The sequence below is a fragment of the Meles meles genome, chromosome 3, assembly GCF_922984935.1.
Source record: "Meles meles chromosome 3, mMelMel3.1 paternal haplotype, whole genome shotgun sequence".
NCBI lineage: Eukaryota > Metazoa > Chordata > Mammalia > Carnivora > Mustelidae > Meles > Meles meles.
The window spans coordinates 152,562,739-152,588,266 of record NC_060068.1 but is presented as its reverse complement, the minus strand read 5'-3'; positions in this window follow the sequence as shown (position 1 = coordinate 152,588,266).

Genomic DNA, 25,528 nt, shown 5'->3' with positions numbered 1-25,528 from the left:
GTAAAATGGAGGTAGTTAATATTAACACTCCATAGGATAACTGTGAAGACTGAAATAATCTGTGTCAAGGGACTGTTTCCAGTATTTCTCAACATGTAGTATATTATTTCGTCTATTGGCTTAAGGAAGAAGGATGTTCATCATCAGGAATTGGTCAAAGTTATGCCCAGAGCATAATCAGGCCATTGTCAGGACATTGCTTGGCCTCTGCTCTGTTTTCCATTCTTGCACACACATCAGCTGGCCACAAAGCTGACTGGAGGAAAGAATACCATCCTTGCTGGGCATCCAAGAAGACATCTTTGTCTTGCTGTTACCCGAATCCCCCAAAAGGTTCCAATCAAGTTGTCAGTGTATGGTACGGCTGATTTGGGGACATAGACAACCACAGATTCAACCTTCTCCCAAATTCCATGCCTTTTTTTTGGTTGGTGGAGCCTTAAAAGTTTTACCTTAAAAAAAAATTTTTTTTTTTTTTTGCCTTTTTAACAACAGTTAAAAAACAATTAACAAAGTAGCTCCTTCTGACATTTGAAGTATCTTCTTTGGGAAGAATGAGTGAACATAGTTCTGACAGGTGCTAGCACCCTTCCTGTGATCGAAAGACCTCGGATAAAACCACCCAGTCCATTCCCTGCTTCCCAAGAAAAGGCACATCAGTGGACAACCACAGTGGGAGTTCTGGGAACAGCACTTCCTAGCCTTGCCAGACAAAAATGCCCATTTAAACCAGCCATATTATTATGGCTTCTTAACTAGTGTTGTTACAAGGGAATGTGATTCCATGTGTTGGGGAAGTCCAGGGCGCAGACCCAGGGGAAGGTCTATGGCCAACCTTTGTGCTGTACACCAGGTGGACACCAGAAACGAATCATTCCTGTCCATAGGTCAGTGTGCATCTCATAAGTTGCTTCTTTTACAAAACCAAATGATAACCCAAAGCAAACTTTCATTGACCTGAGTCATTATAGCTTTTCGTCCAAAATGAAAGATGCATTTAAGTTCTCCAGGTTCTTTTCAGTGTTGGATGAAGGCTTTTTTCTTTTTTCTTTTTTTTTTTTTTTTACTACTTTAGAAGAATACCCCTTGGATTTTTTTTTTCTTTCTACCTTCCTTACAGGGCAGTATGAAAGGTAGGTGAACCAACATCATACTGAACTGAGCAAGGCACCAGATTATACTTTAATAAAGTGAATGTGGCCTCTGACCTTTAGCCCTTGAATAGTGGTCACACAGAGCTGTTTCATCTTATCTATTAGCATCTATAATACAGTTTCAGGCATTTACTTTTATAGAAAATAACCTGCTCATTTCAGTGGAAAGAAATGGACAGCCAAGGTCAACGAAGCATCACAAGTAAGTTTTTCAGCTCATCCTGGAGGTGGAATTGGGGGTGAACTTTTTTTTAAATGGCGTGGAACAAATAGCATCTGAGTAGAATTTTTAATCAAAAGCCCAGAAGATAACTCTTGGCAGAAGAACTCTGTTTTTTTTTATTGTTCGTTTTTTGGTTTTTTTGTTTTGTTTTTTTTAGCACATATTACCCCCTGACATCTGTTCTTTTCACTTTCTGAAATGAACACTTTGCTTTGCTAATGCTGTGAGGTGTAGGGCTGGGAAGTTATTCATTCTTTCCCTCACCCATAGAAATAATTTCTGAAGGTGTAAGTGAGACTTTTTTTTTTGCCCACCTCTTTCAAAGAGGTAGATTCTTCCCAAACTTGAAAAGAAATTAAATTCAGATAGAAAAGCCGCAGAATCACCCAATGGAATTCTCACTTGCTTTTCTCTGTCCGAAGAAATACGTCACGTTCCCCATCTAGTGGTAAGACTTGGAATCGTCCAAAAAGGTGGTCTAAGGTGAATTCTGGGAGCAGAAGATACTTACCAAATTTCAAATTCCCCCTGATCACCACGATAAAGAGAATGCAGATAAGAGAGAATTAAAAGATAAAGTTTCTATTCTCAAAGAACTTGTAATGTATGGGAAGGAAGGAAAAGTAGTCAACAATCATAGTCTAATAAACTTAGGAATATGTTCTAAGACCCCCAGCAGATGCCTGAAACAGCAAAGAGTACCAAACCCTATACATTCTGTATTTTTTTCTATACATGCACACTCATGATAAAATTTGATTTTTAAATTAGGCACAGTAAAAATTGACAACAATAACTAATAATAAAATAGAACAATTACAACAATATACTATAAAAAAATCCTGGTGAATGTGGTCTCTCTCATATTTTATTGTTCTGTACTTACCCTTCTTGTGATGCTGTGAGATGATGACATGCTTGCGTGAGGAGGCGCAGTGAGGGGAATGACACAGGTATCCTGACACAGAGTTAGGCTACTCATTACCTTCTGACAATACGTCAAAGAGAGAATCATGTTTCTAGATCGCAGATGACTACAGGTAAATGAAACAGGCAAGTGAAGCCCCGGATAAGGGGAAGAGGGGTGAGGGGGTAGGAATTCTATAAACAGTTTCCCATAAATACTGAGAAATGTAGGCTCAGTACAAGGGCTTGACCCCCACCTTCTCCTCTCAAGGTCCTCACTGGGCCCCTGAGGAGTTGGTTTGTATAAGTTTGGGGCAGAAGGAGGGAGGAGTCAGCATTGGGACAACCAGGTGACTTTCCTTGTAAGGCTCCAGGACAGGAGACCTGAAAAACCCTAGACCTGAGAAGAGACTAACTGCTCTGGGGGAGACTGACGCAAAACCCAGTGACACTGTAAATGTTGGAGAAGCTCAGCCAGCTCCTGGGCCTGTCACCTCAGTGACTCTGTGAAGGGCTGCCACCATCCAAAGGTGTCCAGAAGAGGCCTGATCTACCGAGCCAGAGGATTCCCCTCAGGTGCTGACTGTATTTGCCTTGAGGAACCTGGTGGCTTCTCTCCCCGGCCATTCATTCCAGGACCACAGCTGGCCGGCCTGTTGACATTGGCCTCCAGGTGTAGTAAAGCATATTTCTTTCTCTGTCTGCTAAGCAGGATATTGGCAGGTTCTGAAGAATCTTCTTCCCAATAACACGCTGGCTGTGGGTCTGCAAGGGTGGTCTTGCAAGGGAGGCTCTTGGAACGCTGTACTTTGTTTCTTTTCTAAAGGAACATAGAAGCATACTGTAGTAAAGATTATTTAGAGACTGAACAAATATATTGATGTTTAGGGAACTATGCTGGAAAGTTATTAGGGCATATTCTTTACATGGGATGCACATTTCCAGACAACACTTGATGGGTGATCTAGATCTGGATCTTCTCCTGGGAAATCTTCCTTGCTACCTCTGCTTCAAACTCTTGGCATTCTCTTTCCTCCTCTGCTTCCTGGGCCAGCTGCTGGCAAGATGTGTGCATCTGCTGTACTCCTGGGGAAAACCTCAGCCTCTTGCAAAATTCTCGCTCTTTGTTAAGCTCTGTAAGACCTTCATTGATATGAGCCTACTCCATAGCACAGACTTCCTGTTCTTTTGCTTTTCCTTGCAACCTTTTTTGAACTTGAACTTTACTTATACACATGATCTCACTTATAAGTTGTCTCTTTGTTTTCTTTTCAGGTCTCAGCTCTCTGTTCTTCCCAGACAATTTCTTTCCTTCTCTTCCTCTATTATTTTGTCCAACTTTTTCTCCTGGGGTTTCTCCTCGTCATGTTGCTATGCCATCACTCATGAGATATCTTCTGGTTTCTTCTCATATCTTCTCTTTTGTGCTTTTTTTTTTTTTTTAACCACCTTCTTCCTCTAAGCTTTGAAGGGCTCTTTGCCCAAGCTTCATGTTCAAGTCCTGCTCTGTTCTACATTCCTGCTGAATATGTTCAACCTTCTCTTGGACTTTTTTTGCAAAGCATCCTGATTTCCTGCTTTACCTACAGTTTCTTTAGCTTATTCTGTTTATTCTCAAGTTTAACCTTGTAATGTCCTTTGCCACAAAGTGCACCTCCTCTTCCCTCAGCTACCGTCCACCTGCTTTTGTACCTTGATGTTGGTGATCTGGTCTTCCGGCCCTGGGTGTATTCTACAGCAATTTCTGTCTCCTTGCTTCTTGAGCTTCTCATTTCTCCTTGGCCCATCAGTCTTCCTCCCAGAGTCCTAAGAGCATCTTTCTCCACAATCTCTGCCTCTTAAGCTCCTTATGAAACTGACCTGCACTTTCTGCCTCTCACCCACCGAGCACTCTGAGTAGAGCTCTTCCCCGTGCTCCCTGAATAGATGTCCTGCTTTTCAGCCACAAAATTCTATCTTTATTTTTCTTCCTTCTCCTCAGTAATCTGGCGACCCTTTCATTCTATTTTTTCTTTCTCTTCTTCAATTATTTCTTCCTTTGACTATATTTCAGTAAAATACTCATTTTCTTCTGATTCTAATAAGATCACATAGCTTATTTCATCTTTCATCAGCGTTAATAGAATACTGTACTTTGAATAAGTGTTGCTAGACAGAGAGCCACTCCTCTGAAAAATTAGGATAGGTGAACTTCATCAAGTTGGATTCTGGACACTGGTATGAATAGGGATAATTTTAAAAATAAAAATAATAAAATAGACTTGAAGCAAAAATTGTGTATATAACAAAAAAAAAAAAAAAGGACTGTGAACACCAGCATAAACACTGCTGGTTATCGAGTTGGCTATGACCCAAATGCTGGCTTAAAGAAGTCTATTGGGATACAGAGAAAGAAAAGAAAAGAAATGGAAATTGGGAACAAAAAGAGACATATAGGATAAACCAATGAAATAAATTATTCCAAATAATAAGGCTTTTAGAAGGAGAGAAAGGAAAAGAGGAATAATGGAAATGAAAGAATTAATGGAAGAAAACCCCATGAGTTGGATAAAGACTTCAGTTTTTAGATAATAAAGACTGTCCGAGTGCTGGAAGATTTTAATGACAAACAAAAACTAAAACAAAACAAACAAACAAAAACCACTCCTGGCCACATCCTTCAGCAATTGATAAACCTGTGGGATTAGGAGCACTCCTTATTAAGCTTTCAGACAGACAAACAGGGCTACAAAGAGATTGCTAACACTATTGGTCTTTTTTTTGCAACACCTAAAGATAGAAGACAGTGAAGCGGCGCTATGTACTTTGGAGTGAAAAGTGCTGTGATCATAAAATCTTGTTCTCAAGATCCTGTTTATGACTTCAGGTGGGGGTGGAGGGTGTGGCATTTTTACATTTTTAGACATATGAGAACTTAACAGGTAAACTGTCCCTGTATCATCTCTGGAAGTGTTACTGTACAAATTTCAACAAAAATTGGATAGGAATGTTGATTTTAAGTTGAGGAAGGATAAAATACACCACATAAAGAGATAAATAATGAATCCTGTATAGTTAATTGATATGTAAAATTATCAGAAATCTTATAGATAGAGATCTTCTAGAATTCTGATAATTCATAAGGAAACACACCTACCTCTAAATAAAATCTAGGACAGGCTTCATAAAATCTGTCCTACTTCATACAGGCTTCATAATAATATGACTTCATACTGGTCATTCTCAGATAATAACATTCTCTAGTCACTTTTTTTTTGTTTTACCAGAATAGTTTCATTCAATAATTAGAATATCAATTTCATGGAAGAGTCAAACTTCTGAACTCCATTCTAAATTAAAGCTTCTTTCCTTCCCCTGCTTCAAATTATCTGCCAAAGACTTTAAAGTACTAGAAAATGCATAAATGAACAATTGTGAACATTCTTGAAACAAATAGTAAAATGGAGAGTGTCAAGAAAAATAGAAAACAAAGAATTATCATATGGTTTCACTTATTTGTGGAGCATAACAAATAACACGGAGGACATAGGGAGATGGAGAGGAGAAGGGAGTTGAGGGAAATTGGAAGGGGAGATAAACCATGAGAGACTATGGACTCTGAAAAACAACCAGAGGGTTTTGAGGGGGGGGGGGGTCGGAGGTTGGGGGAGCCAGGTTGTGGGTATTAAGGAGGGCACGTATTGCATGGAGCACTGGGTGTGGTGCATAAACAATGAATTCTGTTACACTGAAAAGAAATTAAATAAAAAAAAAAAAGAAAGAAAACATAAAGAAGAACAAAATGGAAATTTTAGGTGTAGGTTACAGTATCCAAAATTAAAAAGGAAAACTTACCGAGTAAATCAACAGTAGAAAAGAGATGATAGAAGGGCCATAAACTTGAATATAGAGAGGAATTATTCAACCTCAATAATAGAAAAAAAAATTTTAAAAAAAGAAAAGAGAGCCCCAGGGAATAACCACACTGCATGAAGGTCTAATGCTCATGTAACTGGAGTCATAGAAGGGAAGGAAAGAGTATGATTCTGGAAAAAACTTGAAAAATAGTGACTGAAAACTACCCCAGTATAATAAAAATATAAACCTACAGATTTAAGAAGTTGAGTGAACTCCAAACAGTTGTCAAAACTCATCAAATTGTCCTGTCAGAATTGAAGAATTCTACTGTATTTAAATTATACTTCAAAAAATCAAAATCATTTTTAAATAGCTAATAAAAATCTGTCACTTAATAGTATTCATTGTAAACCTGCTACAGGTGGGACTCACTGCTCCCTGTTAGGGTTATTAAGTGACAATAGTCCACAGCTGTAACAATCAGCTTGCAGCTAACTAGTAATTGTTAGGTGCTTACTACATGGCAGGCTCTGCTTTGCATGATTTTAGAGTTTTTGCTAATTCAATCTTCCAAACAACCCTGTGAAGGAAATGTTGTCTCTACTTGACAGAGGAGGAAGCCGATGATGAAAATATTAATTAGTAGATAGTAAGTGACAAATTCACATTTTGAAACATGCAGTTTGACTTTAGAGAACAGATTCTTAATCACTGCTGAGTAGGGAGAGACAAACCCAGGCAATGTTTCATGCCAATACAATGCAATATGTTTAATCTCCCAAAATGGGATTATGTTTGTATTATATGCCAATAATAAGATGCCAATAATAAGATACATAAAATCAAACACAGTAAGAGTAGGCTTGGGAAGTCTTCACTGGAAAGGTAATTCCAGTTCTGAGTCTCAAAAATTGCAATAAATGTGAATTCTTGTGTAGCCTCAGAAAATATGATTTTCTGGAAGTCACCTGATATTAGACAAGATACTTCATTTCTCCGTAAAGATAATCAACTTCATTCTTGGGCTCACTAGGATACTCTCAGTAAAAAAGTGTGAATGCTCATAGTCTGATATACGCAAAGGTCATGCAATTTGTCAATTGTAATTTTGTGTGCTTTAAATAGAAGCTAATTCTTGGGGTGGCTGGGTGGTTCAGTTGGTTAAGCGTCCTACTGTTGATTTTGGCTCAGGTCATGATCTCAGGGTTATGAGACTGAGGCCTACATCTGGGCGTGAAGCCTGCTTATGATTCGCTCTCTCCCTCTCCCTCTGTCCCTCCAGCCCTTAACTTTAAAAAAAAAAAAAAGAGCTAATTTTTATATGAAACTCAAACATCTGTTGTTAAATTTGTTAAATTAGACATTAAAAGATGTATTTAGAGGTAATGTTTGAAAACTGAAGTCAAGGCTTTCACACTGGAAAAAAAAAATTGCATCAAGTGTGCTCTAATAATTCCAGCAGATGGCAATACAATCCTTGTTAAAAATTTGTTTCACCCTCCAGCTGGGAAATAAAAAAAAAAAAGGACAAATAAAAACAATATCTGTCCTGTTTTATCTCTGTTTCATGTTGTTTTTGCCTTTATTTCCTTTTCTGTGTTCAGTCCCTTAGGTTCTAAAACAGTACATTCTACACAAGAATTTGTAAGGTTAAAAGCTTCTTATCATCATAAGTATGAAGGACTGCAAATACTAAACTAGACATTGATCTTTATCGTGTAGAAAACAGAATAAGTGTAGATGGCTTTTGAGTCAGGAGTGACATGGTTAGAATTGTGCATTGAGAAAATAACTGACAGGGAAAGGATGAGTACAAGGATGTGGAAAGCAGGGTGAATGCCTGTTCGAGTGGTCTAGTATGGAGGTAAAGGAACGTTGGCCTTGAGTGTGGTAGTGAAAACCAAGTTTAGATGTGGAATCACTGCAGACAAAGAGATGAGAGAACTGAGTGAATGATTGGATGTTAGAAATTCAAGGGGTACCTGGGTGGCTCAGTGGGTTAAAGCCTCTGCCTTCGGCTCAGGTCATAATCTCAGGGTCCTATGATCTAGCCCCGCATCAGGCTGTCTACTCAGTGGGGAGTCTGCTTCCCCCTCTCTCTCTTTCTGCCTCTCTGCCTACTTGTGATCTCTGTCTGTCAAATAAAAAAAAGAAAAGAAAAGAAAGAAAGAAATTCAAAAGAAGGGCCAAAGATAACTCTTGTGTTTTAACTCTGGTTGGGGAGAAGCTGACTAGGAGGAGAAGGGACAGGTTTGGGCAAAAGGGAAGTTCCATTGTTGAAGTTCCGTGATGTTGATTGAACTTGGCAGTTGACAAGTGGGTCTGCTGCTTGGATGAGAAGTAAAATTTAAGAGATAGATACAGAAGTGTTGGGTATTTGTAGCCACAGGCGTGGATGAGACATCTGAGAGAAAATAAGGCTGAGGTCCTAGGAGTCTTCAAGAGAATGCTTGCCTTTGGGAAAAGAAACAATGATATGATTAAATTTAGCAGTATATTTTCAGATGAATATGATGTCTTCCGAAACTATCAACAGGATGAATGGAACGAGTGTAACATATTTCAAAAAGTTTGAGAAGATTGAAAAGAGGCCAATGGATTTTGAGAAACAGTTAAAACAAACCGATAGGGGCAGAAAGATCATTATGAGAAAGGAGTGGACATAATATAGAAAAGTGTACAATATCTTTTGAGGAATTTGACCACAAAGGAAAGGAAAAGAATGGTTGCATAGGTTGACTGGACATCGGGAACAAGTGGAAATTTTTATATAAGAAATACTTCAGCGTGGTTGTGTCTGACGTGAAGGAGACATTTGAAATCATACTAAAGTTGTTTTCCTTTTTTTTTCCTTAAATGACATCTAGATAATTTAATGAAATAGCATAACTTCATTTTACTAGAAATTTGTGGATGTAATAAAAAATTGAAAATACAATTTGAAAGTGAATGTTGCAACATGTTTCTCATTATTTATTATTTATCCAGTGTCTGCTTGGCTCCTCTCTCTTGCTGATGTCTGAAGCTTTGAGACTATGAAAGTTAGTCATGCTAATCAAGTCTGTTCCCCATGCCCAGAGATCTGACCCTGGCAAGTGAGCTCTCTGTAGGTTCTGCTATAGCATCAACCAAGCATTTGGAATCATAGAAAACTCTGAAGCCCATCTTTCTGTTATACTATGTGAGCATGTTTCCTTGTGCATGTTTTTTATTCTATCCCTTCTGGGGTGTTTTTTCCCCCGAAGGAAGAGAAAAGATCAGTTGGTAATGCTCGATCTTGCTTGCAGATCGCTGAGTTTGCTTCTTGCCTCTAGAGCTTTGGTGTCACCGTTTGTGCAAAGGAATCTACAGAAGCTGCCAGTTGAATTTGCCTGAGGAAAAAAATAATATGACCTTGAATTGCAAATGACCGAATCTGCCATTGAATGTGATAAACATATTGGTTTCATTAAAACTCACAGCAAGATAGAATTTTCAAACACAGAGTCAATGGAAAGTGGGATAAAGACAGAAAGAAGATGGGGGGAAATCGTCCAGGAAAGTTATCTGTTCTTTATAGAACAGTTAAACAGTTTGCTTATCAATTCCTAAACACCTCTCTCTGCTCTTCATTCTCCGAAACCGTGTACCCTATCTGTTAATAGTCTCATCAAGTGAAAGATGAAACTCTTCCCTACTGCTAGGTATCCCATCTCCCATCAGACATGTTTGGAGGGCTGGCAGATAATGGGGGTCCCACGGGAGCTGTACAACACAGACTTCCATGCACATCAGAACCCAACCACAGAGAAAGTGAAGAAATGGCCTTTTTTCTTAGATCTGTAACAATCAGGGATGGTATTTTAATTCTGATTTTTATAATCCAGAATTTATTTATATGGGGAGGACTCCTATTTGGCTCATTTGCTCCTATTCATATTTTTGCAGAAGCAATTGATTAAGTAAACACTTTGTACATCTATTGTCTTGATCATTGCTTAGAAAATAGTGGGAATCCAAATTCACAGGGAAAATGGATTTTCAGAATAAATCTTCCTTCTTTCAATAAAGCTTGTTTTTTGTTTTTGTTTTTGTTTTTAAGTTGGATTTTAAGATCCTTAAGGACTGGAACTTGGTTTTTATTTTTGTTTTCGTCTTTTTTGGTCATACTTTTCATTCATTCTTTCGTTCATTCATTCATTTAAATTCCAGTATAGTTAACATACAGTGTTATATTAATTTCAGGTATGCAATATAGTGATTCAATAATTCCATCTATTACCCAGTGCTCCTCAAGATAGGTGTACTCTTTGCCATAAAATGCATTGTAAAAGCACTATCTGTTTAATACTTTTAAATTCTGGCAGTCACTTTTGGTTTCCTAGTCAATAGATATTCCCCACTTTTGTGCCAACAAAACCCCAGTTCTGTTCGCCTAAGGAGAGCAAGAACTCTAGGAAGAGAGGGGGAGGTCTTACCCCACCCCAAGGGATGAATAGTGATTGGTTTAAACCAGTTTGGGCACTTCTACCTCCTCACTTATGACTGGCTTAGAGTGGGGTGTGTGAGCCTCTTCTGACCAATGAGATACGAAGGGAAGTCTGTTGGGACTTTTAGAGGGATTTTTCTTCCTAGTTTAAAGAGGGAAACACAAGAGAAGAGGCCCTACCCCTCTCCTACTTTTTAATACAGTTGTGTGAGGACATGATGTTTGTAATTGTCCCAACCTGGCGGAAAATTCAAGGGAACTAGAGAAAGCTGAAGCAGAACGATAATATTGTTTAATTCTGAACCCACCAACGCTGGAAATTACTCCTGGGCCTCTGGTCATGAGAGGTAATAAATGCCTTCATAATATTAGCCACATTTAGTTGGCTATTTTGACCTTGTTGTCAAAAACTTTTTAACTGAAGCAGCAATTCAGAAAGATCCCTCACATTTATCTCATTGGTTCCGCCAACGATCTTGTGAGGCGGGCGTTATCTGGAGTCCGCAGAAGACACCGAGACTCAGAATGTTGCAGGGAAGTGATGAACATCACAGAACTAGTTGGGAGCTGACCCAACACTCTGGATGGCCACGCCCATGCTCTTTGCGATGCACTTTGTTGTTGAACTTGGGCCAAATAAGGTTTGGTAAAGGTTTACTGTAGTGAGTGAGGCTGAAATCTTGGGGACATTTCCTTATTCCCAAGTAGGTTCTCCTAAACGTTCAGGTCTGCTGAAGCCTGGACTCTTCCTGAAACCTTGTGGGAGTAGGGCGGTGGGGGGAGGGGGCATTGTCAGTGTGCCCAGACACAAAGATTTGAAAGGAGATTCTTTTTCACATTCCTTCTGTCATCCTCTTCCCTTCTACTGATTTATACCCTGTTCTTACTTCAAATGAAATGCCCCTGTTCAGAGAACCTCAGAGTGACTTGAGAAGTTAGGTGGAGTACAACCTCACAGAACCTTGCCCTTTCTCTCTCTGATCTCCCCTCTTAGTTGAGCACAGAAACATATGATTGCTGGGGCGCCTGGGTGGCTCAGTGGGTTAAAGCCTCTGCCTTTGGCTCAGGTCATGATTCCGGGGTCCTGGGATCGAGCCCTGCATCGGGCTCTCTGCTCAGCAGGGAGCCTGCTTCCCTTCCTCTCTCTCTCTGCCTGCCTCTCTGCCTACTTGTGATCTCCGTCTGTCAAGTAAATAAATAAAATCTTTAAAAAAAAAAGAAAAGAAACATATGATTGCCATTTCCACTTACATTTCCATAGGAGGGACTGGCTTCTCTGCTTCATCCTGGCTATAACTTAGACCCGTGACCATCCTGGATCCTACCACACCCATTTCTGCACATTTTAAACTACAAATGCCTAGCACTAAAGCCCTATCACCCCTGCCTAATAAACTGCTTCTGAGAGCAGATCTATTATCACTCTCCCTTAACATGGACTCCTCAGGAAATGACGCCAGAGACAAAAACTTAACAAACTAATGCTTTCTTGAGGGTTCAGTCCTAGGAAAACTAGAGTGAAGGGCAGTGGGGTGCATTACTGATCAGGCTATAGCTTTGTAAAAACAACAACAACAACAAACACAACAGGGGATAACTAGGTGGCTCAGTGATTACGTGTCTGCCTTCAGCTCAGGTCATGATCTTGGGGTCCTGGAATTGAGTCCCGCATCCTGCTCCCTGCTCTGTGGGGAGTCTGCTTCTTTCCTCTCCCTCTTCCTGCTCTCTCTCTGTCAAACAAATAGAGAAAATCTTAAAACACACACACACACACACACACACACACAACGGAGTGTTCATCTTGCAGAACATCTTTGTAAAAGTTGTACAGACTTACTGTGTATCAGAACTGCCCATAGAGGAAGAAGGGTGAGGAATGTATCCATTGGCTTTTCTTCATCTTCTGGTTGTACATTGGTCTGAGTTCATCCCTCATGGGAATAACTCCCTTTTGCTTTCAGATTGTATTATCAGGCCTATCCAGGCAGACTTGGAGAGGGTGGGGGACCAGAGCCTCTACAAATCCAATAAGGCTGGCTTAATGTCCTACATGGGGTCTGTGCTAGGGGTTCTGCTGTCATTTGGCAGTGTCTGGGGCCACCCTTGCTAGCCAGGAATCCATGCAAATGTCAAGTGTGGGCATGGGAGTCTGGTGAGTGAGGCTCACTGGGTAATACAGACAGAAACTTGGTTCAAACCCAATCTGTGTTCCCAACAAACTGAAAAGAAATCTTTCTTTTTTCTTCAGATTGCCTCTCTTTGAAGGGGTCAGATCTCTGCCAGGGATTAGTATTCTCACTCCTGTTTCATCATGTTTACCTGTTCACCCGGAGCCATAGGGAGATGGACCCGTTCTTATTTTCATGGATGCATAAAGTCAGCAATCCCCATCTGCCCCAACAATACGCAAATTAAGACATCCTATTTTGTGTCTTCACTGTTTTGAGCATTCTTTCGCTGTAAGGGAATGAATTCATATTTACAATCTGAGATCCTCTTGATTTCAGCTAATTTGTGTTACTACAATCATTAACACTTCATCAGAACAAAACATAAATTTAAATGTGTTTTGGCTTGTATGGTGTTTTGTTGGACGGGTTGAAATTTTTATTTTGTTTAATTTTCTTTTTAAAATTTTATTTTTTATTAGCATATAATGTATTATTTGTTTCAGGGGTACAGGTCTGTCATTCATCAGTCTTACACAGTTCACAGCACTCACCATAGCACATACTGTCCCCGGTGTCCATCACCCAATCACCCCATCCCTCCCACTCTCCTCCACTCTAGCAACCTCAGTTTGTTTCCTGAAATTAAGAGTCTCTTTTGGTTTGCCTCCCTCCCTGGTGTCATCTTGTTTCATTTTTTCTTCTCTTCCCCTATGATTCTCTGCCTTGTTTCTTAAATTCCACATATCAGTGAGATTATATGATAATTGTCTTTCTCTGACTGACTACTTTTGCTTAGCATAATACCCTCTAGTTCCATTCATGCTGCTGCAAATGGCAAGATTTCATTTTTGGATGGTTGCATAATATTCACACACACACACACACACACACACACACACACACACATACATCTTTATCCATTCATCTGTCAATGAACATCTAGGCTCTTTCCATAGTTTGGCTATTGCGGACATTGCTGCTATAAACATTTGGGTGCACGTGCCCCTTCGGATCACTACCTTTGTATCTTTAGGGTAAATACTCAGTAGTGCAATTGTTGGATCATAGGATGGCTCTATTTTAAACTTTTTGAGGAACCTTCCTACTGTTTTCCAGAGTGGCTGCACCGGCTTGCATTCCCACCAACAGTATAGGAGGGTTCCCCTTTCTCTGCATCCTCGCCAACATCTGTCATTTCCTGACTTGTTAATTTTAGCCATTTTGACTGGGGTGAGGTGGTATCTCATTGTGCTTTTGGTTTGTGTTTCCCAGATGCCGAGTGATGTGGGACACTTTTTCATGTGTCTGTTGGCCATTTGGATGTCTTTATTTATTTATTGCTTTCATAAAACATACATACACTGATGAGTTTGAATGATACACTTCCAACAAGGACAGAAAGCACTAGATTAGTTCATGGGGAAGGAGATGAGGTGGAGGAAGATGCAATTCAGATCATTAAAAATGGTTGTTTTAGTTCTGGGACAGATTTTTGAACTACATTTTTTCTTCTTGACTAAATTTTCCTATGTTTGTAGACACTTCTAACAAAAGATTTATCTTATTTTGAGAATAAGCCAATGCCTTCACCAATGGAATTTCTTCTGTGTAAAAATCTCTTCGCAATATATTTGGAAACTCGTGTGTTTAAGGGCAGATTTGAAGACACAAGGCTGACCTCACTCTAAATGTCAGCAGCAATACTCAAGCTGAATTCCTGCTAGTGCTTGTCACCAACAAATGCCACTTAACCAATGCTTCTTAGTGAAAAGTATCACAGGTACAGCAGGAAGCCCGGGAAGGGCACTCTCTGTGGTGAGGACAAGGTCTCAGGCTCATTGGGCCATATTTGCATTTCAATTGCAGACTGAGATGTGTCCTTTGTCGGCCAGGCCCTGCTTCTCATGGCATGTTTGTGATAGAACTGGAGGATTTCAGCTACCCCCATAACCACAGCCCTGGAGTGATTTATGATTCTGGTGAAGCACTCTGAGTTTTGGTCAACACTGTTAAGATAAAACATTATTTGAAGAAGAGTGGCTGCTGGGGAGAAAAGTCACCTACAGATGATCTAATGGGTCTGATAATTCATTGAATAATACTAGAAAGAGCACAGTGTCTGGATTTAGACACAGTTAAGTTTCATTTCTGTCCTCCCCACTTATTAACTATGTACTAGAGTGTGTTTTTAATTTTTTCTGAGCCTCAGTCTTCTTCTCTGCAAAATGGGAATACTAAGACTTGCTCCAGAGAACTACTGCAAAGATGAAATGAGAAAGTGTGAGGAACTCTCCGGCTCACTGCCTGACTCCTGGCAGGCACTCACTAAGTGTCCCACCTCTCTGTTTCTCTTTCCTCCTCTGCCCAGTACACCCTCCCTCCAACATTTCTACAGACCAGGTGTCTTATAAACCCTGTTGGCTGGCTTACACAACAGTCATCTCTGATCTCTTACCACAGCACCTTCTACTATCTACCCTAGAAAAGCAGTGTTTTTCTTTTCGAAACCTCCCCTATATCTCATGATGCAGGATATACTTCTAGCCAATAGAACGTAAGGGGAATTCTCCTGAGAATTTCTGGTTTACTGATAGACAGAAGCTGCTGGAAACATTCTCTCTTCTTCCTACCTCGAACGCCTGTGTCTGGGTCAGTGATTTTGTGACCACGAGGAATAGTCATGCTAGAAAATTCGAAAGAATCACAGGACTTCTCAAAGATGCAGATCCTGACCTGAGTGAGCCCCTCAACAAGAGCTGGCAGCTGCCTACACCAGTCTTCCAACTAGGTAAGAAAAAAAAATTGGTCAAGTCACTTGACTTATATGTAGTTAAGTTTTGGAGGAAAGGAAGAAAGGAAGGGAGGGATATAATGAGGGAGAGAAGGAAAGAGGGAGAGGAAAGAGAGAGGGAGAACTATTTCCATAGTATGCAGCTCGGGAAGCAAATCTGGTAATTTTTGAGGTTATCAAATGCTATTTGGTAGGTTATGTTTCACAAGAGATACCCAAGTCTTAATTCCCAGAACCTGTGAAGGTTTCCTTGCAAGCCAACAAAGGAAGGCAGATATGATTATGTTTAAAAATCTTAAAAATGAAGAGATTATCAGAGTGGGCCCTCAATCCAACTGTGCACATCCTTCCAAGAGGGAGACAGAGAGAGATTCACAGAAACACACCAAAAAGCAGGAGACAAGAGAACAGAGACAAGACATGGGACCCACACATCATAGCCAAGGAACACCAGCAGCCTCCAGAAACTGGAAAAGGCAAGGAACAGATGGGATTCTCTACCAGAGCTTCTGAGGGACTGTGGCCCTGCCAACAGTGATTCTGGTGTTGGCCAGCGATACTGATTTTGGACTTCTGGCCTCCAGAACTGTGACAGAATGAAGTTCTTCTGTTTTCAGCCATTAAATTTGTGATACTTTGTTATAGCAGTCACAGGACATTAATACCTTTAGCTATCAAAAGACTTTCTGATTTCATTTTAGGGTATGAGTGATAGTGATAACTGGTATTTATTGAATGCTCTTTGTGGAAGAGGCAACCACACTCGCCACTCGGCATGGATTAGTTCTCACCCCAACAATCCTCTGAGACAGCTACTCCTCCTCTCTCCATATCCAAGCAAGGACAATTACCCCAAGGAAAGTACAAAACTTACCAGGAGTCACACAGTGAGGGAAGATTGAAGATGGAATTTGAATGAAGGCCACCATTCTACTCTCCTGCTGAAGAAATGATGATAGACTTGCTGTGGATATTTCCAGTCACATTCCTAAGATAAGTTACTAAGTAAAACAGTTGCGTAGAATTGACAGCCACAATTGGAGATATTCAGGTCTTTTTTTTTTTTTTTTTTTTTTAATATACTAATAATATTTATTTTTTTTTTCAGCGTAACAGTATTCATTCTTTTTGCACAACACCCAGTGCTCCATGCAAAACGTGCCCTCCCCATCACCCACCACCTGTTCCCCCAACCTCCCACCCCTGACCCTTCAAAAGAGACTATGGACTCTGAAAAACAACCTGAGGGTTTTGATATTCAGGTCTTTTAACTCAGGTTTTCAAGAATATCCCTTCACCAGTAAGGCACACAGCCTGCTTCCAGAGGCTTCCATGCTTCCTAGTCTCCCATCCTTTATTATTGATTTATGACCACATGGCAATAGTAGCCTTCACAGCAAAAATTATATATAAAAATATAACTTCTAAAGGCTTCCCCTAAACCAAATATAAATTAATATAAATTAATTATAACTTTGAATGATCTACATTGCTATTCTTCCCGTATGTCTAAGCAATGAAAAATGAATAGAAACATTGAAATCACTATTTCTAGTAACCTCCACAGCATGGTTATGAATGACTTCATAAAATATTCTTTCTAACTGGCATATCAATATTCTTCATTTGATAGGCTCATAGCTCCATGCTAAAGCAAGTGGCTGGCACAAAATCATTTATTTTAAGGCTAAAATTTCCTTGCATATATTAAGCTTTTAATTTTTAATTAGCCTTTGTTTTTTCCTCTCCTGTCTAAAAAATGAATAGGTGAAGAGCCGCTCTCTTGATACCTTCCAGTGTTTCACAGGGTGGCTCTAGTACAGGCTAAGTCATTGAGACCTTGATTTGTGCATTTTGTTTTTCTTTAGTTTTTTGCCCCACTTCCCATCATGTCTAATGAGGTAGGTTTTGCAGTGTTTTATTTTGGGGATTTTGGCAAGGAAAAGTAGAATTGTCGTCATAGTCTTTCCTCCTTTCGTAAAAGGCTAAATTATGAGTCCATGAACCCAACTTAGATCCCCTGCATTAACACTTTCTACCAAGAGTGGAAAAGGGGCCAATATTGAAAGGTGTTTAATCAACTAATATGTCAGTACGGCTTCAGTTCACATAGATGATATGTATAGTTATCATTAGATACTAATGCATTTTCAGTGAAAGGGTATTTATACCACGTAATCAGACAGACAATTATTAACGTGACTGTTACATTTTACAGCTGGCTCAAAGATTTCTTCTTAAATAACACAGTTGACATACTTCATGAAAATAAAGATTATTGAAACTGAGTCTTTCAATAAATGTTTATTTAGAGTCTTAGAGCTTTATTCTCTTAAGCTTTTTTATTTTTATGAATTTAAGTCAATTGTTTTGCCTTTTTTAAGTTTTGTAGTTGATTTTTAAAATAACAAGATAAAAGGAATTACCTTCTCTAAACTACTTATTTGTCTAAGTGGGCAAATAATTAGTCATTGGTGTATTTAAAAAACATCTTCCAAATGTTGCTCTAGGAAACAAAGCCTGGATTTAATTTGTGAGAAGTACACACACAAGTTTTAAAAAAAAGCAATGAAATTCTGTCTTCTGCACTCTTTTTGCACTTTAAAAAAAACTGCTGACACTTTGAAACTCACCACTAAAAAGTGTTTTTGATCTACACTCACAATCTATGAGACTATGTTAAATAATCTTGATATTATCTCCATGAAATTTTCATAGTCTCTGGTTGTGATGGACCATCTTATTCTGTTCCCTGAAGTCCTAAATAACAAAGATGCTTGTAAAATGGATTAAACTAGAAACAGGTTTTCTTGATGATTAGACTTGGAAGATTTCAGATCTCTGTACCATATTGACATTCTTTCATTGAATTCTCTAAAATATTACAAAACAACCATTTAATAAAGTAAAACCAAATAAATTAGAGGTCACTGCAGTGAGTTAGAATACCACCTTGACAGATCTCAACAATATGTCATAAGAGGAAAGTCTGAATATATGGTTATAGGGTGTTGGGGTCTGGGCAAGTGTTTCAAGGTGAATAGATGATAGAAATTGGGCCAAGTTTGTGACAGGATAAAATGTATTAAGATTGCTGGACAGAGTAAGGTGAGGGTCTTAAGGGAAGATTTGATGGATAAACTATTATTTGATAAGAGATCTCTTTGCTCAAGTAACCAAATTATTGTCTTAGATAAATTAATTTACATGAATGTCTTAAAAAAAATAATATTTATTGGGGCACCTGGGTGGCTCAGTGGGTTAAGCCGCTGCCTTCGGCTCGGGTCATGATCTCAGGGTCCTGGGATCGAGCCCCACATTGGGTTCTCTGCTCAGCAGGGAGCCTGCATCCCCCTCTCTCTCTGCCTGCCTCTCTACTTGTGATCTCTCTCTCTCTCTGTCAAATAAATAAATAAAACCTTTAAAAAATAATAATAATATTTATTGGTGTATCATCTTATCTTTCCTGGGTCAAGTTTTATTGAATAACTAAGTCATGTTGCTACCGGTAGTCTCAGTTCTCACTTTTCATTTTGATATATATAGTTTATTCTTTTCACAAAAACTCAGAGTTGTGGGTGTGGGGGATGCCTCTTAGAGGTAAGCCCATGAGCTTTGGAGAAATTAACATGCTGCTATTTTTATCACACCACTAAAAAGTGTTGTGGAAGGGCTGTAGTTGGTGGAAAATCAGAATGAGGGGAAGAAAGAAACATACTGGTAAATTGCTGGCAATGAATAATCTTGCCTGTATTTGAGGAGGAACAACTTTTTCTGATGAGAATTATTTTCAGGGTATGACACAGAAAAACCATTGACTTTGGCTATTTTTTACAAGATTCTGTGCTGAAATGAGGCCAGGGAATTGCTCAAAAGAGGAGACAACACTTCCCAGCAAGACTTTTAATGCTCTTAGAAGAGGTGTTGATCACAAAGTCTTTAAATAAGGAAGGGACAAGGTAGTTGTTGATAATATATCTGCTTGGCAAAGATGATGCTCACATTCATTTGCTCTCAGTTAATGAATCCTTTTGGCTGTTCAACAGTAATGCATATTAGTTAGTTTTTATTTTTTAATAGCTGGACACTTTGCTTCCGATCTTTTAAGTTAGCTAATGATTCTAATAATAGAGTTGGTATATTTTGGATAGTAACACTGATTCTGTTTGAATTATAAAAGGTAAGTCCTTGTCCAAATTCATAATTATATTTTTAATCACCTTAGTACAATTTCTGTTTGTAATTGGTCTGTGACTCTGGTGGTTTGAATATTTCTGCTCATCATTTGGTTTTTCTTCCAGGGGACAGGTGGCTGCAAGAGTGGCCATTCTTCGATATCCAGTAATAAGGCTGAAAGGAAGTCATCATTATTATTCCTGCTAAGGTGAGAGATGTGACTGCCCAGGGGTATTGAATTAGAAGTAATAGCATGAATTACACAAGATAATCAATAGATGCATACTGGTAATATGAACTTAGGCAAGTCACATAAGCTCACTTAATCTTAAATTCTTCATCTGTCAATGGAGATAAACACAATGCTTATTTCTTAAGGTTGTTATGAGGATTAAATGGAAAAATATGCACATAGAGCATTGAGCTGAGTACTTGGAAGAGTTAACAATGAATGATTGCTGTTATGGTATTTATTAAAGATATATTAAAATATGCCATGTATTTATGATTATATAATAGGTAAGATGGAATAAAATAATTGGTATTTTATCTCTGATTAGATGGATTGGTAGCCTCTTCATAGAAAATCATGAGAAAAAAGTGCCAATAAAGGGAAATGATTGGGATGTGGTGTTTGTTTATAGTTACCGGCAGTCGAATACCTACAATATATGCATTAGTATTTTTATTTTATACCTTTATTCTTTTCACTGAGTACTAAAGGCATTCTAAGTATATTGGAAAATATATTTTCCTTAGTGAAGTGTTAGTTTTCAACCAGAATCTGAATAAAACCCTAAGTATTCAGTAAATACAGCAGGGTTTCTTTGAAGAACTTTTGATCATAGTGATAATGCTTGAGTATTATTTGATCAAATCTTACCAACAAATCTATTCCAATACCCCCAGATTCAAATGATAGGACGTGGAAAATCAAGGAAAATAGACCTCCGTGGCTTCAGCATTAGCAAAATAGTCAGGTGGGAAGCCCATGAATCTATGTCTTCTTTTATTAAGATTTACCCCATAGAAAATTATTTTCTTCTCATGAAACATGGTGTGCAGTCTTATACTTATGAACAGAGGCCCATTTGCTGACCCTGGTATGCATGATGGTGTTGTACAGAAGCTTCCTGCCACAGCATCATAGACAATCGGCAAGGTAGCTCTGGAAATTGATGGAGAAAAAGTCTTCTATTAAGTGACAAGTAAACCTCAGGTAAAATGGCAATCTCCATGCCACAGGCTGCCTGTGTTCTCTGGGAGAAATACATAAATACATAGAACTATTGCATTTAGGATTTAGCTTAATACTCCGTACCTGTGGTTAAACTTTACAATCAACTCTTCTCATGCTTTTGTTAAACCGTCTTTAAATAGAACTGAAAACTAGACTGAAATTGGAGTTCTTTATAATGAAAACACTACAAAAGTCAAAGTCAAAAATATCTTTATAGTAATCAAACTGTAAAGATAGAGAAATGTTATTTTTAAATGCTGCAACTCAGAGCTTGTTTCGAGCATATTAGATTTCTTTAAAAAAACATACAAAGTTAATTTATTGTCAAAATCTTTGGTGCCACTCCATTTTCGTTGTCTTACCTCTCACCAGATTCAATGAAGTGATCTACTTTAGTGTTTTGGATCAGGTTTTTATTATTTGGTGGAAGACTATCAAAGTAAGGAGAAAGTTGTTTTTCCTTCCTTGTTAAGGATACAGCCAGAAAGAACAACAATATTTTCAAACTAAAAAGTCATTGCAACCTAATTGAAAACTTCAGACCAAATGCTGGGAATGCTATGGTTGACCATTCTAAAACAAAAATTGAAAACAGATTCTAGTTGGCTCTAAAAAGTAATCTGGCTAATAATCAAGATAGATAATGAGCAAACACATAAAGTACAATTAAAGAAGAAAATATTCGAAAAGGAACAGAAAGAAGAAACAGATTAAATAAATAAGGTCTAACAAATCCATTCACTTGGCTAAAGCATTAAGATTTTCATTTGTATGGTTAATATAGAGCAACTTGATTTTCCAAAGATAACACTGAAGGAATGTCTGGAGAGAACTCTGATGCATCTGGATTTCGCCCAGTTCTAAACAGGGATTAACACCAACCACGCATATATCTGCTATGAACCCAAACTATCTTAAAGTTGTTGCATCTTTCCTCCTGTTCTCTGAGGACCAAAAAAACAAATAAAAAATGCGTGTCTTGCAACCAAGAGATTGCATACAACTCATGAGTTGGCATCTTCTGTAAAGTTTAAGCTACTGATCAACCATTAGTAGAACACATGTTTTGAATTATTTTCCTAGTTTGCAAATGAATTTAGGTCATATCTATATTGTTCACTGAAGATGAACATTGAGTTGATATATACATATAAGCATATATGTTTTATATATATATATATGAGCATATGTAAAACACATATGTATGGTTTATAGTAGACCACACATGTATGTATATAGAACACATGTAACACACACATATATTGATTGAATATTGAACATATATTGTTATTTTACATATATATATATCAATGAACCAAAAAAGAACTCAGTAGAGTTGTGACCTAAATTAATTCACAAACTGGGAAAATAACTCAAAATATATGTTCTACTAATGGTGACTTACATTTTGTATATATATAGTAGCATATATATATATAAAGGACAGATATACATCTGTTACATATATATATATCTATTGAAAAACTACATACATAAACATAGATATGTTCTATGTAATATATATAACTTCTAAACATATATATGTATCTACATGCATATACATGCATATATATACATTCATATACATATACTTACACATATGCATATATATTTAGATATATAGAGAACTTAGAAATCCTGAGACTGAATATTGAATTCTGGCTTTATCTTTTCCTAGCTGTATATCCTTGGGTAAATTACTTAACTTCTTTTATCCTGTAACAATATTTGTAAAACGAGGATAATGTTGTGCTAGTTTCCTAAGAAACAGCTTTATGACTTGGAAGAGAGAACAGGGAAAGACAGTGGCTATGTCATTTTAAATGCATCTCTACCTCTGAGTTAACACCGAGTGTACATGTCCTGCCGGTGGTAGGTCCAGAATATCATCTGTATTACTGACAAGCATCATCTTACAGATAAAGAACGCCTTTCTCATCACCTCTAATTGAGTTTCTTCATCCTATCCTTTGTATATAACTTTCTCTAAATAATAGCAAAATAATAACAAATAACAAAAAAAACCAAAATTATGATATAAGTTGAGAAAGGAAAATAATGGACTACCAAGTTGAACTACAGCTGTAGAATATTAACCTAAATCCTAAATGCAATAGTTTCATGTATTCAAGCATTATTAGGAGACCATTAAACACCTCTGGTGACAATATTCTACTTTTGTATTATGGATACATACATTGTGACACACATATTGCAAATATCTCACAGTTCATTATTTTTCTTTTAATTTCGTTTATTTTTAAAAATGTTCTACCTCAAAGCTTTTCATTTTGACTCATGCAAATCCAATGCATTTTTCATTTCCAGCTTTTTCCCTTAGTGTCAATAGTTAATTCCCAAGTCATCATAACCTATATTTTCATCTCTGCTTCTCCTCCAATATTTTCTTATGAAATATTTTAAACCTAGAAAACCTTGAAAGAATTTTACAGTAAAAACCTATATTCTCACCATCTAGAGTCTACCATTAACATTGTACTCGACTTACTTTTTAAATATATCTCTCCATCTTTCCATCACTTTATCCATCATATCAATCTACTTTTATTCATTTCAAAGTAATCTGCAGACAGATGACTTGTCCCAAATACTTCAGTGTGCACACCATATGTATTTGATATATATTTTGTCTTTTAACTTTTACATATGGTTTTTGTTTCTTATGGCTGCTGAAACAAATTGCCACAAACTGGGTGGCTTAAAACAACATATTTATTCTCTTCCCGTTCTGGAGGCCAAAAGTGAGAAATCAGTTTCATTGGGTTCAAAGTGGTGGTGGGGCTGCTTCTTTCTGGAGGCTCTGGGGAGAATCCGCTTCCATAATTTTCTAGCTCCTGGACTGTGTTCTTGGCTTGTGGTCCCTTTCTCACGTTACTCTGGCTTCTCTCTTCCATTGTCACTTCCCTTCTATAGTCAGATTTCCCTCTGCCTTCCCCTTTCTTATAAGCGCAAGGGTTATTACATTGAGAGTAGTCTAGATACTCCAGGATAATCTTTCTATTTCAAGATCATTAACTTAACACACCTGCAAGTTCCCTTTTGCCATATAAGGTAACATTCACAGGTTCTAAAGATTAGGAGCTGGGTATCTTTGGGGCTGTTTTTCAGCCTACTGTGATTGCAAACATTTATTTCATCTACTTTTTTAGTAGCATCAAGTAAGACTCTTATTGAATTTTTCCAAACAATTGCCCAAATTATTGAAAAATACAAATATAAATGATATTAAAATTAAGAATTCTCAAATCTAAATAAAATGATACTTTTATCATATAAGATGTTCCCCATATTTTCTCCATAAACTTTAATTATAGGTGTTTTTAAAATTTCTTTACAGTTGGAAGAGAAAAGTGAAAAACTGAAGAATGTAACTTAGTTGCTGCAGGAAAATGGCCACCAAATTTCCAAACACTAATTTATTCTCTGGAGTGTTTAGTCAATAATTATATAAGAGCAGGCTACTTGAATTCATATGTGGAATATAAGAAAGAAAGAACAAAATAACACCCACTCAACTCGTCAGATATTAAATGATGAGGAGCTAAGACAAATAGCACAACCAGAAAACAAGCCAGAAGGGCTAAAAGATATTTACATCAGAATTTTCATGTTAATTCTAAAATATTGAGTACATTAAAATATGAGTTATCTATCGTCCTTCCAGTAAAGGCAACACCTGTTCTTAATAAACATTATTTTCCCCTATTGTCTGTTTTCTGAATGAGTTATGGAATCACTAACATTAAAACATTTTAATTGAAACAAAACCTTTGGCATTGCATATAGTCTTTAATCTTTGGTAAACATATGACTGCAAGGGAACACATTACTGGATAAATATTCCGTGTTGAATTGATCAGGCCCATTTCTAGAGAGTGTGTTGTAAGAAGCATGCTTTTAACAAAACAATGGACAATGCTTCTATTCACATGACCTCACTCTGAATAAGTACAATGCCATTTTAAGGTTAATTTGTAATTATTATTCTAAATATTCTATAGATATTCTAATATCTATATTCTATGAAATTATTTATTGGTGTGCTCATTTACCATCTGTATATCTTCTTTGCTGAGGTGTCTATTCAGATCTTTGCTCTTTTTAAAATCAAGTTGTTCATTTTTTATTGTTGAGCAGCTGTGTTATTTGTATATTTTTAATAACAATCTTCTATCAAATATGTTTTTGCAAATATTTTCTTCTAGTTTGTGTCTTATCTTCTCATTCTCTTTTTTTTTTTTAACATTTTATTTATTTATTTGACAGAGAGAGATCATAAGTAGGCAGAGAGGCAGACAGAGAGTGAGAGGGAAGCTGGCTCCCCGCTGAGCAGAGAGCCCGATGTGGGTGGGACTCGATCCCAGAACCCCGAGATCACGACCCGAGCCGAAGGCAGCAGCTTAAACCACTGAGCCACCCAGGCGCCCTCTTCTCATTCTCTTGATTCTCCATCATATACTTATTTTGTTTTTCTTGTTACATGCTTGACATTATTTAGATGTCTTTCTCTTTCAATTATAATGTTTGCGGGCGCCTGGGTG